Source organism: Mesocricetus auratus, unplaced genomic scaffold (assembly GCF_017639785.1).
Source record: "Mesocricetus auratus isolate SY011 unplaced genomic scaffold, BCM_Maur_2.0 Super-Scaffold_100030, whole genome shotgun sequence".
NCBI classification, from domain to species: Eukaryota; Metazoa; Chordata; class Mammalia; order Rodentia; family Cricetidae; genus Mesocricetus; species Mesocricetus auratus.
The window spans coordinates 7,973,898-7,991,710 of record NW_024429211.1 but is presented as its reverse complement, the minus strand read 5'-3'; the positions used below and the strand labels follow the sequence as shown (position 1 = coordinate 7,991,710).

The window sequence follows — 17,813 nt, the reverse complement described above, 5'->3', positions numbered from 1 at the left end:
GGATTAAAGGCGTGCACCACCAACGCCCGGCCGACTTTCTTGTTTTAAAATATCTTCTAGTCAGTATAGTGGGGCACACCTTTTATCCCAGCACTAGGGAGGCAGGTGCAAGCGGATCTCTTTGAGTTTGGGGCTAGCCTTGTCTACAGAACAAGTTCCAGGACAGCCAGGAAAAAGCAAAACAAACAAAAGACATGTCTTTAGTTAAATAAACTAAGTTTACCCAAAATCTTGAGGCAAGGACACAGTGAAGCTCTTGGCTTTGGAGTAACTGCAGTAGGACTTAATCTGATTTCCAGTAAAATTCCTTTAAAGGAAGGAAGGGGGTGGGGAGAAAGGGAGGGAGAGAGAAAGGGAGGCAAGCAAGGAATAAGAGAGAGAAAGAGAGGCCCCAGTCAGCCTCAGACACGTATCTCTGAGGACAAATTCCTAATCCTACTTTTTGCTGAGTTTCCGGAGTACAGGCCGATGCTATGAAGCCCAGTGTATCCAGTGCTGGGTACGTTCCGTTCCGTAGTGGCTGAGCCACATCCCGCAGCCCTCCACGTTCTTTGCTTGGGGTCCGGTCTACCTGTCTCTTGATGGGTGCTTAATGTCTGTAATACTGGTTGCAGTCTCCACACTCTTCTGAGTTCTGTGATGCAGTCCCAAAGCTGCTTCCGCGTTTGTAAAGAGCTCCGTTCCTAGTACCAGTTTTCCCTTTTTCTATATTAGTTTTGTTGTGGAGGATGAAGTTCAGTTGTAGAATGTTTACTTAGCATGCCCAAGACCCTAGGTTCCATCCCCAACAATACCAAACGGGAAAATATACAGTAGTTTGTGTTACTATAATGGAAACCTATAAATGGATTTCCAAAACTTCAGCTTCCAAGACAGAAAATTCAAGATCAGACAGCTCCAAATGCTTGGCCTCCAGTACATAACAAGAACATGCCAAGAAGAGACTACATCTGAAAGCAAGGTCAAGGAGAGTGAGTTGGGCACATTCTTAGAGAGCTCAAGGGTCCATTGAGGGCCTCCTTGAGGGCAGCTGCTGTGACCTAAGTACCTACCACCAAGCTCGCAACGCATAAATCCTTGGGGAATACATTCAAGCCATTTCCAGACCATTGTAAACCCATTAGTCACTGGGGTATTAAATTTACATTGAGCTATGAAAGCTATCCAAACACTGGAAGTAGGATGATAGTATTTCTTCAACCTAAAAAACATTTTTAAAATCTTATTTAAAATGTGAAAGATTCTGACCCACCTTCCGGTGCCCTACTCAGAGCCACTTGAAGCCTGGGGATCCCATCCCAGCGGAGTCCAACCTACCCAGAGACTGCAAGTGTCCTAGTTCCTGTCTCTGCCCACGGGACAAGGAAAGCTTGGGCCTGTGTCTGGACCACCTTCCAGTGCCCTGCTCCAATGCCCTCACCTGAGGATTCCATCCCAGCAGTCCAGCCCACCCAGATACTGCCAAGGCCCCGGTACTAGCCCTGCTTCCACCCACGGGAAAAGAAGAGCTATCGGAGTATTGGACCCACTTGCACCCACCGTAAGGGAACTTTGGACCCACACCCAACAAGGAGAAAGCTTCTGTAAGGCAAAAGACGAAGTCAACAAGACAAAAAGGCAGCCCACAGAATGGGAAAAGATATTCACTAACCCCACATCTGATAGAGGGCTGATCTCCAAAACACACAAAGAACTCAACACACAAAGAACTCAAGAAGCTAGTTACCAAAACACCAAATAATCCTATTAAAAAGTGGGGTACAGGCCGGGCGTTGGTGGTGCACGCCTTTAATCCCAGCACTCGGGGGCAGAGGCAGGCGGATCTCTGTGAGTTCGAGGCCAGCCTGGTCTACAAAGTGAGTTCCAGGACAGCCTCCAAAGCTACAGAGAAACCCTGTCTCAAAAAAAAAAAAAAAAAAAACAAAAAAAGTGGGGTACAGAACTAAATAGAGAATTCTCAATAGAGGGATCCAAAAATGCTGAAAGACACAAAAGAAACTGCTCAACATCCTTAGCCGTCAGGGAAATGGAAATCAAAACAACTCTGAGATACCATATTACTCTCGTCAGAATGGCTAAAATCTAAAACACCAATGACAGTTCATGCTGGAAAGGATGTAGAGAAAGAGGAATACTCTTTCACTGCTGATGGGAGTGCAAACTGATATAGCCACTTTGGAAATCAGTATGGAGATTCCTCAGGAAAATGGGAATCAGCCTACCACAAGATCCCACAATTCCACTCTTAGGCATATACTCAAAAGATGCACATTCATACAACAAGGACATCTGTTCAACCATGTTCATAGCAGCATTATTTGTTGAGCCCTTTTTTTTTTAATTATTTTATTATTTATTGTGTATGCAGTCCTCTGCCTGCATGCCAGCAGAGGGCACCAGATCTCATTCAAGATGGTTGTGAGCCACCATGTGGTTGCCAGGAATTGAACTCAGGACCTCTGGAAGAGCAGTCAGTGTTCTTAACCACTGAGCCATCTCTCCAGCCCCAGAAGCATTATTTGTACTAGCCAGAACCTGGAAGCAACCTAGATGCCCCTCAACTGAAGAATGAATGGAGAAAATGTAATACATTTACATAAAGGAGTACTACTCTGCTGGAAGAAAAGAAAAAAAATAATGGAATCTTGAAATTTGCAGGCAAATGGATGGAACTAGAAGAAACCATCCTGAGTGAGGTAACCCAGTCACAAAAAGACAAACATAGTATGTACTCACTCATATATGGATTTTAGACATAGAGCAAAGGATTACCAGCCTACACTTCACACTGCCAGAGAAGCTAGGAAACAAGGAGGACCCTAAGAGAGACATACAATAGTCTCCTGGAAAAAGGGAAAGGGACAAGATCGCCTGAGCAAATTGGGAGCATGGGTGGGGGGAGGGAGCTAGGAGAAAGAGAAGGGGAGAAGAAGAGAGGAGGACATGAGGGAACAAGAAGGTTGAGTCAGGGGAAGAATAGAGGAGAGCAAGAAAAGAGATACCATAATAGAGGGAGCCATTATAGGTTTAAAGAGAAATCTGGCACTAGGGAAATGTCCAGAGATCTACAAGGTTGACCCCAACTAACAATCTAAGCAATCGTCGAGAGACTACCTTAAATGCCCTTCTCCGATAATGAGATCAATGACTGCCTTATATACCATCCTAGAGCCTTCATCCAGTACCTGATTGAAGCAGAGGCTGACACCCACAGCTAAAAAGTGAGCTGAACTCTTGAATCCAGTTGCAGAGAGGGAAGAGTGATGAACAAAGGGGTCAAGACCAGGCTGGAGAAACCCACAGAAACAGCTGACCTGAACAAGGGGGAGCTCATGGACCCCAGACTGATTGCTGGGAAACTAGCATAGGACTGATCCAGACCCCTGAATGTGAATGTCAGTAAGGAGGTCTGGTTAATCTATGGGGCCTCTGGTAGTGGATCAGTATTTATCCCTAGTACCGGAATGGACTTTGGGAGCCCACTCCACATAGAGGGATACTCTCTTAGTCAAGACACACGGGGTAGGGTTTAGGCCCTGCTCCAAATGATATGACAGTTTTTAGAGATCCCCCATGGAAGGCCTCACCCTTCCTCGGGGGCATAAAGGGGATGGGATAGGGGGCCAGTGGGGGGCAGGGAAGGAGGGGAGGGAGAGGGAACTGGGATTGATATGTAAAACAAGCTTATTTCTAACCTAAAGAAAAAAATGTGAAAGATTACTTTATTCCTGGAGTTAGGAACAAGGCAAATGTTTACCTGAATCAACATTTCTATTCAATATTATGCCAGAATTTCTAAATGATACATAACAAAAATTACTGAGGTTGGAACATAAGTGAATTATTAATAAATCATATGGTTGTATATGTGTAATAGAATATGTCTTCCTAGCAAGAAGTCAATACACCACTTGGAGATTAAAAAAAGAAAAATTCTTTAATAGTGTATGGCAGGTTCTGGCTAATACACAAACGGGAACTAGCCCTAAACAGAAATCAGTGTCAGCATTTTGAGCAATCAAACATGTTTTAGGAGACAGAAATTCCAAACTTTCATTATTTGAACAAGTGGGAAGACTTGGTAAAATATTGCCAAACCTGTTAACCAAGGCCATCCTGTCTGCCTGGCGGAATTATGCAGCTCCTCATAGTAGGACAAGAGTGCTCTTTTAAAACAGGATGGAGCTGGGCATTGGTGGCGCACACCTTTAATCCCAGCACTAGGGAGGTAGAGGTAGGCAGATTTCTGTGAGTTTGAGGCCAGCCTGGTCTACAGAGCGAGTTCCAGGACAGCCAGGACTACACAGAGTAACCCTCCATTGAAAAAACAATAAAAAATGTTCCTTAAGATTATTTCCTAATCAAGTTTAGTAGCTCCTTTGTAATATCAGTTTATTATGCCCAGTTTTTCCTATATCAAATGTAGAAAATGTAAAGGAATTTCCATCTACCAGAACTTGTAAGTAAATTTAGTTAAGTCAGGATTTGAAGTCAATATAAAATACATCTATCAGCCGGGCGTTGGTGGCACACGCCTTTAATCCCAGCACTCGGGAGGCAGAGGCAGGTGGATCTCTGTGAGTTCGAGGCCAGCCTGGTCTACAAGAGCTAGTTCCAGGACAGCCTCCAAAGCCACAGAGAAACCCTGTCTCGAAAAACCAAAAATAAAATAAAATAAAATAAAATACTTCTATCTACTAGCAATAATTACGAAGAAAAAAATTAAATATCAATAAGCAAGCATTGTGTGACAGATTTGGGGAGCGGAAACACAAGGCCTTGAGATACTGTGGGGCTGGCTCAGATCACATCGGTTCTCTGTCCCTCTTCACTGCTATCAGGGGTGTTGTTGATAAATGGCCCTGTGTTTAAGAAACTGAAACTCAGGTCCAGTGGCAAAATGCAGGAAGTCTGGGCCTCTCAATACATACAGACAAAACACCCTTAAGTAATTTTTGTAATACCCTCTATTTCACTCCACTTACTCTGAGAAGAATGAATTAGTGATGTCAACAGTTATGCTTACATAATACTGAATTAAACAAATTAATAGCCTTTTCTATTTTTGAATATTTTCAAACAAAACCTTTTAAGCTGCACAGGAAAATACTGCATTTATGAATTAAGATATTTATATTTAAGATGTCGATTCGTCGCCTCATGAATAGGATTGACATACTTCAAATTTATTTCAGCAGGAAGTTTGTAAAACTTTGCCAGCTGAGTGAACAAGGAGGCTACAAAGACCTAGAATGACCACAGCAATGTTGCAAGGCAGGCAGGAACAATGTAAAGGAGTGACTTGAACTGAAGGGGGTCACTGTCATCCCAGTCGTCACATACCTTTAAAAAAAAATCAGTGTACAATAGACTGCAGACAAATGTAAAAGCATCTGTGGACAAAAGTATAGTGCAATGCTATCATAAATGTGGACTAAGAAAATAGCTGTTATCTAAGTACTGGGGATCCCGCATAGGGTTGCATACTTGTAATCCCAAACTCAGGAAATGTGTGAGTTTAAGGCCAGCCTGGAGTATTCAACAGCAGAGATACAGGTAAAGGGCAAGCCAGGAAAGTAGCAATGCAGCCGCAGACTGGGGGAATGTACTTAATCTAAGACTCATGGGATATGTATCCAGATTCACATGAAAATTCATGAAATCATTAACAATTTTTTTTTTTGGTTTTTACAAGACAGGGTTTCTTTGTATTGTTTCGGAGGCTATCGGTCCAGCCCGGCCTCGAACTCACAGAGATCCGCCTGCCTCTGCCTCCCGAGTGCTGGGATTAAAGGCGTGCGCCACCACTGCCCGGCTAGTAAACAATTTTTTTATGAGCAAAATATTCAAGAGGAAAAGAAAATACCAAAAAAAATGACCAATTAAAATACTAAAAAATGACCAATTAAAAGTACAGTGAGGCCGGGTGGTGGTGGCCCATGCCTTTAATCTCAGCACTTGGGAGGCAAAGGAAGGCAGATCTCTGTGAAGTCAAGGCCAGCCTGGTCTACAGAGTGAGTTCCAGGACAGCCAGGACTACACAGAGAAACCCCGCACGGAAAATAAACAAAGTTCAGTGGGACACTCCTTGGTGACACACTAGGTTCAACCTCTTGAAGGAAAGAGTAATCAATAGACTCTGCTTGCAAGAACATGGCTGGAAACTTGATGATGGAAAACGAGCCACGCCAAAGATACCGGGAAAAGGGGGTAGTACTATATACTTCATTTGAGAGAGCAAAGTCACTTACATGAGAAGCCGAGAACTGGGGTCAGCATGCTCTGATCCCTGACGACAATAATGGCCCCAAGGGAGCTCGCGCCTCCTTTCCCCAGCTCTTACCTCCCTTCCCTACTATGTACCTGTGACCATGCCCGAGTGGGCGTGGTCAGTGGTGCAGGTGGCCTTAGATCTCTCCCTACAGAAACTAATTTATTTAGACAGTTAAGATCTCTATGCTGGCAGTCATGTGAACAAGCAAGAGAACCTGCCCTTGGAACGCTCCCATGCTCTCAGTTCGGAATTCCAAAAATCCACCCCACCACCCATCTCTCTGCCATACCTTGTACCTGCACAAGCAGATATCTGCTGCTCCAGGACAGTCACAAGAACAAAGACCCAGTGTTGGATCAAAGACCAGCCCCCAACTCTGATAGAGACTCCCAACTGTCAGAAACCTAGGTCACAAAGACCAGAATACCAAAGAAGAATCAGAAACCAAGGAAGAAATGTCTATCCAACAAAGACAAACTCAGAAGTCAGCACCAAACCCAGATGCCTAGACACCAGTGTAAGGACACAATAATCAACAGTCAGGACAACATGTCGTCACCAGCGCCCACTACTCTACTATAGCAATCCCTGAATATCCCAACACAACTGAATCACAAGCAAATGACCTTACAACCAACTTTATGAAGGTGATAGAGGTGATGGAGGTCCTTTAAAAAGAAATCAAGAGGCCGGGCGGTGGTGGCGCACGCCTTTAATCCCAGCACTTGGGAGGCAGAGGCAGGAGGATCTCTGTGAGTTCGAGGCCAGCCTGGTCTACCGAGCGAGTTCCAGGACAGCCTCCAAAACCATACTGAGAAACCCTGTCTTGAAAAAACCAAAAAAATAAAAAATAAAAAGAAATCAAGGAACACAAACAATCGGAGAAAATGAAGAAATCCCTTACAGAAAGATGAGAAAAAAACAGGTGAAGGAAATGAATAAAACTCTTTGAGGCTTGAAAATGGAAAAAAAAAAGCAATAAATAAAAACACAAATGGAGGGAATCATGGATATGGAAAGTCTAGGTCAGCGAACAGTAACTACAGATGCAAGAATCACAGAGTACAAGAGATGCAAGAGAGACTCTCAGATGTAGAAGATACAATAGAAGAAATTGATACCTTGGTCAAAGAAAATGTTAAATCTAAAAATTCCTGACATAAAACATCCAGGAAATCTGGAACATTGGGAAAAGACCAAAAGTAAAGGAGGGAATTCCAGCTCAAAGTTCCTGAAGATATTTTTTTAACAAAATCAAAGAAGAAAACTCTCTCAGAACATACCTAGAAAGGTACAAGATACTTACAGAACACCAAATAGATAGGACCAGAAAATAAAGTCACTTAGTCCCTGTCCCCCTGCGGCGGCTACCCCCTGCCAGTACCATATAATAATCAAAACACCAAACATACAGAACAAAAAAATAATATTAAAAGCTGTAAGGGAGACAGGCCAAGTAGTATATGAAGGCAGAACTATTAGAATTAAACCCAGCTTCTCATTAGAGACTAAAAGCCAGAAGGGTCTGGACAGAAGTCTTACGGACTCTAAGAGACCACAGATGCCGGCCCAGACTACGATACCCAGAAAAAATTTCAGTCACCAAAGATGCAGAAAACAAGATATTCCACGACAAATTCAAATTTAAACAATATCTAGCCACAAATCTATCCCTATAGATGGTACTAGAAGGAAAACTCAAACCCAAAGAGGTTAACTATGCCCATTAAACCACAGGAAGTGGGGACGGGAGAGATGACTCAGTGCGTGCTCTTCCAGAGGACCCAGTCAGTTCCCAACACCCACATGACAGTTCATACCTGTCTGTAACCCCGATTACAGGGGATCTGACACCCTGATACCAAAGCATATAAAATAAAGTTAAATAAATTCTTTTTAAAAATTTTAAGCCACAGAAAATAAATAATCTCACACCAGCAAAACCAAAAGAAGACAAACACACACATATACACACACAAACCACCACCACCACTAAAAACAACAACAAAATAACAGAAATGTACAGTCATTGGTCATTAATATCTCTCAATATCAATGGATATCGACAACAACAGAAAACCTACAAACTCACGGAAACTGAACAACTCTCTCCTGAATGACTACTGGGTCAGGGCAGAAATAAAGAAAGAAATTACTAAAGACTCCCAAGAATTCAATGAAAATCCATCCATAACCTATGCAAACTGTTGGGACACAATGAAAGCAGTGCTAAGAAGAAAGTTCATAGCACTAAGTGCCTACATAAAGAAACTGGAGCGATCTCATAGTAGTAATTTAACAGCATACCTGAAAGCTCTAGAACAAAAAGAAGCAAACTACCCAGGAGTAGATGGCAGGAAATAATAAAACGGAGGCTGAAATCAATACAACGGAAACAGAGAACAATACAAAGAACCATTGAAATGAAGAGTTGGTTCTTTGAGAAAATCAACAAGATAGACAAATTCTTACCCAAACTAACTAAAAAAAATAGAGAGAGGCGGGCAGTGGTTGTGCACGCCTGTAATCCCAGCACTTGGAACGCAGAGGCAGGCAGATCTCTGTGAGTTCAAGGCCAGCCTGCTCTACATAGCAAGTTCCAAGACAGAGCTGTTACACAGAGAAACCCTGTCTCAAAACAACAAAAACAGAGAGAATGTCCAAGTTAACAAAATCAGGGATAAAAAGGGGAACACAGCAGACACCAAGGAAGCCTAATTGTGCTGGCTACTTTGGTGTCAACTTGACACAAGCTGGAGTCATCTGATAGGAGGGAACCTCAACTGAGAAACTGTTTCCAAAGACCTGACTAGAGGCAAGCCCATAGTGCCATTTTTCTTAGCTAGTGATTTACAGAGCAGGACCCAAGACTATCATGGGTGGGGCCGTCCCTGGGGTGGTAGTCGTGGGTTCTCTAAGCCATGGAGAACAAACCCACTAAGTAGCACTCCTCCATGGCTTCTGCTTGAGTTCCTGTCCTGACTTCCTTCAAAAGTTCTGTGGAAGTGTAAGCTGAATGGACCCTTTCCTCTCCAGGTTGATTTGGCCATGGTGTTTATCACCATTAGTAAGTTGATGATTCACCCTAAGGCAGCATATAGGAAACCTCACAAAGCACTATGAAGAGACAGAGTTCCATAAAACAGTACTGGAGTAAGCTTTGAAGACGGCACTCTGGGCTCAGTGCGGCTCTCCTCCAATCCAACTCCCCTTAGTCATGCAAGAATGATGTCAGACTATTGAAAAGACAGTTCAGTTCCCCGAGAAGTGGCTCCATCCACTTGGAAAGCAACAGGCTGGCTCACTTTAGTCCAATAAGCCCTTTTAGCATAGGAAACTTTGAGCTTGGAGATGCATTGCCATCTGTAGGCTCAGGAGATCTTGTAGCTGGCTCTCCTGACATTGACCACCTGCCAACATCTGCTCACATTATCTGGACTGTGTTTGAACCAGTTAACCCACTCTCTGGCTTTGGGAGTGATCTTTGGTAATACGAAGACTCAGCATAGAGGAAGTCAGCCATCAATTCCTCATTTGTCTCCTACATTTCCTGAGAGCTTAGGACATCCACCTGCTTGGAGGGTTAGGAACAACCCACCTGGTACAGGCAACCATGTTGGCCTTCCAATATACATCTCTGCTTTTACTAGTGGGGGTTCCACCTCTAGCTCACCCACAGAGTCGAGGAGAAAGCCTAACTGCATGCTTTGTTTTGAGTTCCATGTGGCCACAGTCTCTGCTGCTTGGAATGTGCCAGAAAGATCAGTGAAAAGAGAATGGCATCTAGTTTGCAGACAGTTCTCATTCAGGCAGTCCAAAATCACATCACTCATTTTACACATATAATATATATAATTTATATGTAATATATATCATTTTACATATATATATAATACATAAAGGCATAGGCATAATGGTATTCCCAGTAAATGTCCTAATGAACAATGACATTTAAATAATCCCAATATACATATATTATACATAATATATAATTACATATTTATATATGCAATATGTAATGTCATATTTATATATTATATAGAATATTTTATAAGTTATATATTATATGTGTATGTATACGTGGGATATACATGTGTTACAGGATATATAATAAATATATATAAAATCTGGGATCAGAATGATTTAAAGGCTGTGGTCCAGTTAATCTGAAAATGGTTGCCTATAAACGAAAGTTCCCAGAGTGCAATAGTTGTTCAGCCCAGGAGGCTGGATGTCTCAGCCCGTCTTCTACATACACTGGCATCAGGAATAAGTAAGCTCTAATGCCAATGAAGGTAATGGGCTTGCTACCAAGAGCAAGAGCAAGCAGCCATGGAGAGCTTCCTTGTTCCGGGTCCTTTTCACAGACTGCCAGAAGAGAGCGTGCTCAAGATTAAAGGCGGGTCTTCCCGCTTCAAAAGACCCGAAATCAAGTCTCATCTTCCCACCTCCAAGATCCAGATTAGAAGAGGGGTTTTCCCCGCTCCTCCTCCTCTTCCTCCTCCTCCTCTTCCTCTTCCTCCTCTTCCTCCTCCTCCTCTTCCTCCTCCTCCTCTTCCTCCTCCTCCTCCTCCTTCTCCACCATGTGGTGGCATGGGTGAGGGAAAGATCCCCCCATCCCTTGCTATCCCTGTGGCCCATGAGCGAGCAGGCTGCAGGATCGCAAGTGTGGGAGAACTAATCTTGACTCACCACCTGCAGCACACAAGACGGGGACACGGAGACACTGCAATTCACCAGGGCACCCTCTAGAGCTAATCCTGTTGTCAGGGGCACAGGCGAGCCAGCCCTGAAGGCGTAGGAACAGGAGGTCGGATGCCCCCCACATCCACCCCATACGCCCCCTGCAGCAACTGGCAGAGAGAGCCCCGCACCTCGGCCGGGCAATTCGGTGGAGCAGGCCCTGATGGTGCGTGAGCATGGAGCTGGCCCCGATGGTGCGTGAGCATGGAGCTGGCCCCGATGGTGCGTGAGCATGGAGCTGGCCCCGATGGTGCGTGAGCATGGAGCTGGCCCTGATGGTGTGTGAGCTTGAGTGTGAAGGGGCTGAGGAGAGACCAAGGGCCAGAGAGCAGGCGAGCATTGGACGGGTCGCCTGAGGGAGTGTGAGGCAGGGGTTGGGGGTGACAATGAGGGAAATCTGGCAGGATGAGCAGTCCAGCTGACACCCAAGACCTGGGCGGAGAGTTGGCCCATCCTGACATCCACCTCATCGCTGAACTGTTAGAGCAGGAGAAGACAACGAGCCTACAGGTCCCAAACTGCAGGATCTCAACACAGAACGTCCCGGGTGAGAACCCACTGCTGATGGTGTGACGGAGAACAGAGGCCTCAGACCAGACCCGATGACTCACGGCAAAGAACACTTAAAAAGGAAGATGAAAGGACTTACAGGTTGAAACGTGTGGGGGACTTACTGGACCACACCACAGCTTCCACAACCAAGATTTTTTTTCTTTCTTGTTCTGCTTTGTTTTGGTTTGGTTTGGGGCTTTTCTTTTAAATTTCGTTTGGCTTTGGGGGGGTTGGCTGCAAGGATGGGGGATGGGGAGATGGGTGCACGATGTGAAAACCACACCCCAAAAAATCAATACAGGTTAATAAAATATAAAAAGGAACAGAGTTTAAAAGTTCAAATCATATAGCTCACACACAAAAGGAAGAAAGAAAAGAAGGGAGAGTAAATGAAGAAGAGAGAGAGCGAGAGAGAGAGAGAGAGAGAGAGAGAGAGAGAGAGAGAGAGAGAGAGAGAGAGAGGAGAGGGTCTTCCTGCTTCCAATGATTTAATTAAGAAAAACTCCTCACAGATATGCCCAGTTAGTTAATTCCAGATGTACTCAAGTTGACAACCAAGAATAGTCACCACACCCCCATAGGCTGATATATTTGAATACTTGGTCCCTAGTTGGTAGAACAGTTTGGGAAGGATGAGGAGGTGTGGCCTCGTTGGAGGAGCTGTGTCATTTGGGGTAAGGACCCACCCCCACAGTGCCATACCTGCCTGCCTGCCGTCATGCTCCCCACCATAATAGGCATGGACCTGCTCTCCGCAACTGAAATCAAGCCTCCAATAAACTTTTTTCCTCTAAGGTGCCTTTGGTCATGGTGTCTCTTCACAGCATTAGAAAAATAACTAAGTCAGTAACAGTAAATCTAAGCACCTCAACGGATGCCATTTAGGTCTGGAGCCCTGACTAGGGGTGGCGAGGGAATGCAGACGGACAGACACCCAGACATATGCACAGAAAAGCTGCGGTCGGCGGGGCTGTGCACGCTGATGGAGCCACACTTACGACTGCTCCATCTGATGGAGCCACACCCACGACTGCTCCATCTGATGGAGCCACACCCACGACTGCTCCATCTGGGAACCTGGGGGAGCTTGTTATGTACAGCCCAGGGGAAGGATGGTGTTGAGTAGCACTTGCTTCCAGGACTGAAACATTCCATCCTGCAGAGAAGCTTCTTAAGATGGACGGCAAACAACTCCAAATAGCTCCAAGAAGCCCCTGAAACTGACAAGATTCACTAGGTCGTGCCTCCCAAGAGAACACAATAAAGGCACCGGGAGGCACTCTTAGGTAAGCTGCGCCGCAAAGAAGACTCTGAGAGCTAACTAACCTGGGAGAAGCAGAAACCAGCTGAGCTACCTGGAAGTTTAAATCACCTGCGTCGCCTGGAAAGGATTCTCTCCAGAGTGTTGAGCCAGCAGCGTGGCTGTGCAGGGGACTTCAGGTTCCATTTTTTTGTGAGCTGTCACTCATGCTAGGATGGGCTTTGTTGACGCAGCTGTCTTTGAGTCATTTCTGCTCTGGTAGTAACTGGTTACCCATATTCCTGTAAGTTACCTTAATAAAACTCATCGACTCACAAAGTTGGGCTTGGGGGGTATTAGTACTCCGGCCTATTGTGGCTCCCTAACCCGGGTTAGTGGATGTGTGTCATGTCTCTCCAGGAAAAGTCTGTCATACCACAGTTGGCTAGTCTTCCACAGATTCCTGTAGGTCCACAGTGTAGAGAGAAGCCTTCCTGCCAGCCTGGTTCCAGAGCCACACCAGTCCCAAATGAACACACAGGAGGCTATATTAATTATGAAGCTGTTGGCAGTTTGCTTGGTTTCTTACTGGCTAGCTCTGACTTAAGTATTTACTCCATAATTGTTCATCTAAATATTTCTCTTACCGGAGAAAGGGGTCCAGACTTCTGACCCCTATGGTAGCTATATCTTGACTCTCTGTGTTTCTCCTTCCCAGAGTCCTCCTCGACTCCTAGTCCCACCTATCTTGCTTCCCTATTGGCCAACAGTGTTTTATTCAACGACCAATAAGAGACAGATTTCAGAATGACATCTCCCATCACCACAGTCTCAGGCTGTAAGCATTCTGGAGGAATAAACTCTGTTGCTAGTTTTTGTATACACTGACCCATATTTACTTATGGCTTCCTCTGCTTCTTACGCCTTAGTAGCCTCTTGTCTATTAGTTTGATTTGAATTATTAATGCCATCCTGCAGACTCCCAACATCGCTTGCGGAAGAATTGCTGAAGCTGGAATTCTTGGCTAGGTGACGACGATGGGTTGTGTGACTGTCTTTGCTTTCTATTGCTCCGATAAAACGCCTCGACCAAAAGCAACTTGGAGAGGGATGGGTTTGCTTGGCTTTTGTATCATAGTCCGTTAATGGACGTGAAGACAGGAACCTGGGAGTCAGGGACTGAGCTAGAGACTATGGAATAACTCAACTCACTGACTTGCTCCCCACGGCTTGCACAGCTGGGCTTTCTTATAGCAACCTGGACAACCCGTCCACGGGTGGAACTACCCATGATGGGCTGGGCTCTCCCCCATCACAACCATTAATCAAGAAAATGTGTCAGGGACTTGAACGACGGAGGCAATCTAACAGAGGCATTTTCTCACTAAGGTTCTCTCTCATCAGATGACACTAGCTTGTCTCAAGGTGACCACAGATAAATAAGTAAATAAATGATAACTATAGGACAGTGATTTACAAACCAAATGTATAGTCTGAGATTGCAGACAATGGGTCTCAAAAGTCTAGTCACATTAAGAGTTGATGGAGGACACCTGACATTATGGATGACTGTCACTTCAGGCTGTCTTCTTTACATTGCCAGTCTTGACAACACAAGCTTTTTGATTTTTTTTATATTGTAACAATTTATGCCTAATTCTGCAGGACTGCAACTGACTTTTTAAGAGACTCTGATCACTCCCGTGGGTAATAGTGGGGCTCATGTCCATTTACTAGATCACTGGTTATAATGGGACAAAAGCTGCTACACTGACCTTCATCTCTTGGAGAATGTACTCAAGGTTTGTGTGATCAGTGGATCAGAGATACAATTGTCTTGATTGGGAGTTCCTACTCATTGTCTCCCTTAGGAATGTGGAAAAGCCATCTGGGCTTTTCCATTTCGGGATGAGCATCGGGTGCACCTATATTGCCTGAAAATCGAGGATGTGAACATTCCGCTCATCATTTGATCAAGCTGCTAGTTAACATTTAGACTACAGATCAGAATGTGAAATACCATATGTCCAATCCATATTTGTCTTGTACACTGCAAATATATTTTCATTTTTTAGTAATATAGGTGCGAGATAGTGGCACTCTTCTCATGAATCATGGAGGCAGTTGTAACAACCTCCAACCAGTTTACAACATTTCAAACCTATTTTCAAGCACAAGCAAAGATTTCTTTAAAATGGACTTGTGCATTTTGCCTGTAGAAGCCTGACTTTTCTTTCAGAGTGTTCCCCTATCTGCTGACATCGAAAGAACAAAATACACTGGTGGGTTTTCTACTAATTATTCTCTGGAGAATTATTTTCCCAACAAAAGATCTTCTTTTTCTCAGTATGGCAAAAATTGAAATCTTATGTGTATTCATCAGTAAATAGATAAATTTTAATTTCCATTTCTACTTGAGAGTTCCATTTTACATAAAAGTTTACAAATGGTTTTTATTTCGATTTTTTCAGTATAAAAGATGCCTTGATGGCATATAATGATATATAATGTGAATTGCTTTTAGGATAAATGCCAGTATTGAAACCTAATCTCTAGGTTATAGTCCTGGAGAAGTGACAGAATGTCATCAAGCCCGTGTTTTGTATTTTATTGCACCACACACTGCAAGTAGTAAGCTAAGGAATCAACGTGTTACATTTGTATTGCCAATATAGCTTAGTTTTTGCTAATTTTATTATACTCTTCTGTTATGTATATGTGGAGAATCTCTAAGAATTATACCTTTAACTGTGTTTGACACATTACGTATTTTATGATGAAGGGCTGTTAACCCAAGGTGGTCAAGGCACTGACATGTATTTGCTGCAAACAGAATCACATGAGTTTTACTCTGATATTGAAAAGTTACTTAATAACGATTTATTTCTGTTAAGTTGGGGGAGAAGAGCACTCTCAGCTCCAGAACCACATCTGCCTGCAAGCTGCCATGCTCTCCTTCACAATAATAATGGATTAAACCTTTGAAACTATCAGTGAGCCACCTCAACTAAATGCTTCCTTCATAAGAAAAAAAATGGGGGGAGAAAAGTTGGGCATGGTGGTGCATGCTGGTAATTTCAGCACTTGGGGGTGGAAGCAGGAAGATCAGGGGTTCAAGGGGGAGCCGGGGTTACAAACCCCAATGACAAAACAAAACACTCAAATCCTCGGCAGTGAAGAAGGGTAGAAAGTTTGGAGCTATTCTCTTAAGTTGAGCATTGCGATGCATGTTACTCAACCCGTCTCTTGCTTTTTTTTTTTTTTTTTTTTTTTAGAGAGGAACGAGTTCAGGTCGGGTTTTCTTTTGCCAGCTATTTCCAGGAGTCTGAACTTGTGTTGGTCCGTGCTCAGAGGGCAGACGGGGGTGTCGGCACTCTTACTTCAGGGACCAGGGTGGGTTATTTTCTTACTCGGGTCAGGTAGCGTGCGCATGCTCTCCCCAGTCTCGCATCTAATGCATACACGAGCTCCTTCGACGCTACGATTGTACGTCCTTCTTGAAGTCCAGCCTGAGACAGGGACAGGAGAGCGGTGGAGATCTGGGGGGACCTGCGGGGGGAGACACGCTCGCCACCACGGAGGACGAGCTCTAGGGAAAAAAATCAAACACGGTTGTTCTTGCAGAAAACCGAGGTTCTAATACCGTCGTCTCACAGGCTTTACGCACCCATGCCGTAACTCCAGTTCCCCCTTTGGAGCTCTGCCGGTACTTGGCACTGGACCCGGCGCACAGACGTGCGCAAGCCAAGCGGAAACATCCAAGCCCATAAAACATAGAAACGGACGAAATCTTCTAAAAACGTACTTTTCCAATTCTGCTTCTTCATGAGCCGGAATCCTTTTCCTCGTCCGGCCTTAGCCTGAGCAGAGTGATTTCCCCCCCCCCCCAAAAAAAATCAGGGGAAACTCTTTTGAGACTGGAGAGGCCGGTGGAATGGAGCAGTGACCCCTATCCATCCTCTCCCGGCCGACGGGTGGAGCCCACCGCGCAAAGCCCGGCTTCCTTGGCTGCGGGTGAGCGAGCGGGGCTCCGACCCGGGGATCTCGGCTCCAGGGTGGGGTAGGGGGGTCCACAGGGCCGAGCCGGAGGGAGGACCGGGAGACCCAAGGAGGCCAACGTTTGGAGGGAGGAGCGCCCGGGAGGAAGAGGCCGAGCCGCTGGGAGCACCGCCCCGGAGGAAGGGGAGGAGGCCGGGGGGTGTTTCCTGGTGCATTCCCGACCCGCCCGAGTGATTCATCCCCGGGCTTAGGGAAAACTCCCCGGCCCGCCCTGGACGACCGGAGGCGGCGGCGGCGCAGACCAGGTAAGGGCGGTCGCCGGGCAGCCGAGGCCCCCTTCCCCGCTTCCCTTGCAGCCCGCCCGGTTCGGGGCGAGCCTTGCAGGAGAAGCCTCCGCGGCGGCGCAGCCTCCGGGACCGCTCGGCCTCCCGGGGTTGCCCGTCCCCGGGTCACTGCACGCCGGCTGCGAGCTCAAGGACGCCCCGGCCCAGCCCGGCGGCTCCAGGGTCTCTTCCTCCCTTGGATCGCGGGGCCTCCCCAGTGCCGGTTGCTCATCCCCTTGGCGGGCGCGCAACTCCCGTGGGCTCAGCACTCCCCCTCCCCAAGTCACCCCGAACCCCCTGGATCCTTGGATCCGGGAAGGATCCCAGAGCTCGCGCTTCCGGCACGAGGCTGAGCTCACCACCACCAACCCTCTACCCCCCCAAAGAGGAAGAAACAGCCCTAGTGCTTGGTATTTCACTTGTCGAGAAGAGCAAGAAGCGGACGGGTCGTTGGTCGCGCTAAAAGTGGGGGAAAATAAACCCGAGTCCACCAGGGTTCTTGCCCTCGGAGGGAAACGAAGGAGATTTGGGAGTCCCCGGGGAAAAGTCGTTCTCAGATTCTTGGAGAGAGAGAGAGGAGGGAGAGAGGGAGGCATTTGGGGCTTTGTTAAGGAAGCTGGATTGTTTGGGAGCAGTGGCGCGCCGCCGCACATTCGTTACCGAATTACCGAATTTTACGCTT

The 17,813-nt window shown here is 45.7% G+C and overlaps 1 long non-coding RNA gene across 1 annotated transcript; it reads right to left on the bottom strand.

Annotated features, from left to right (window-relative positions):
* Positions 1–15,674: 15,674 nt before the first annotated feature.
* On the bottom strand, positions 15,675–16,938 carry LOC110343241. Its single transcript, XR_002385454.2, has 2 exons — positions 16,615–16,938; positions 15,675–16,398 (listed from the first exon to the last, which is right to left on the bottom strand). It is a non-coding gene; the product is annotated as an uncharacterized LOC110343241 (long non-coding RNA).
* Positions 16,939–17,813: the final 875 nt, after the last annotated feature.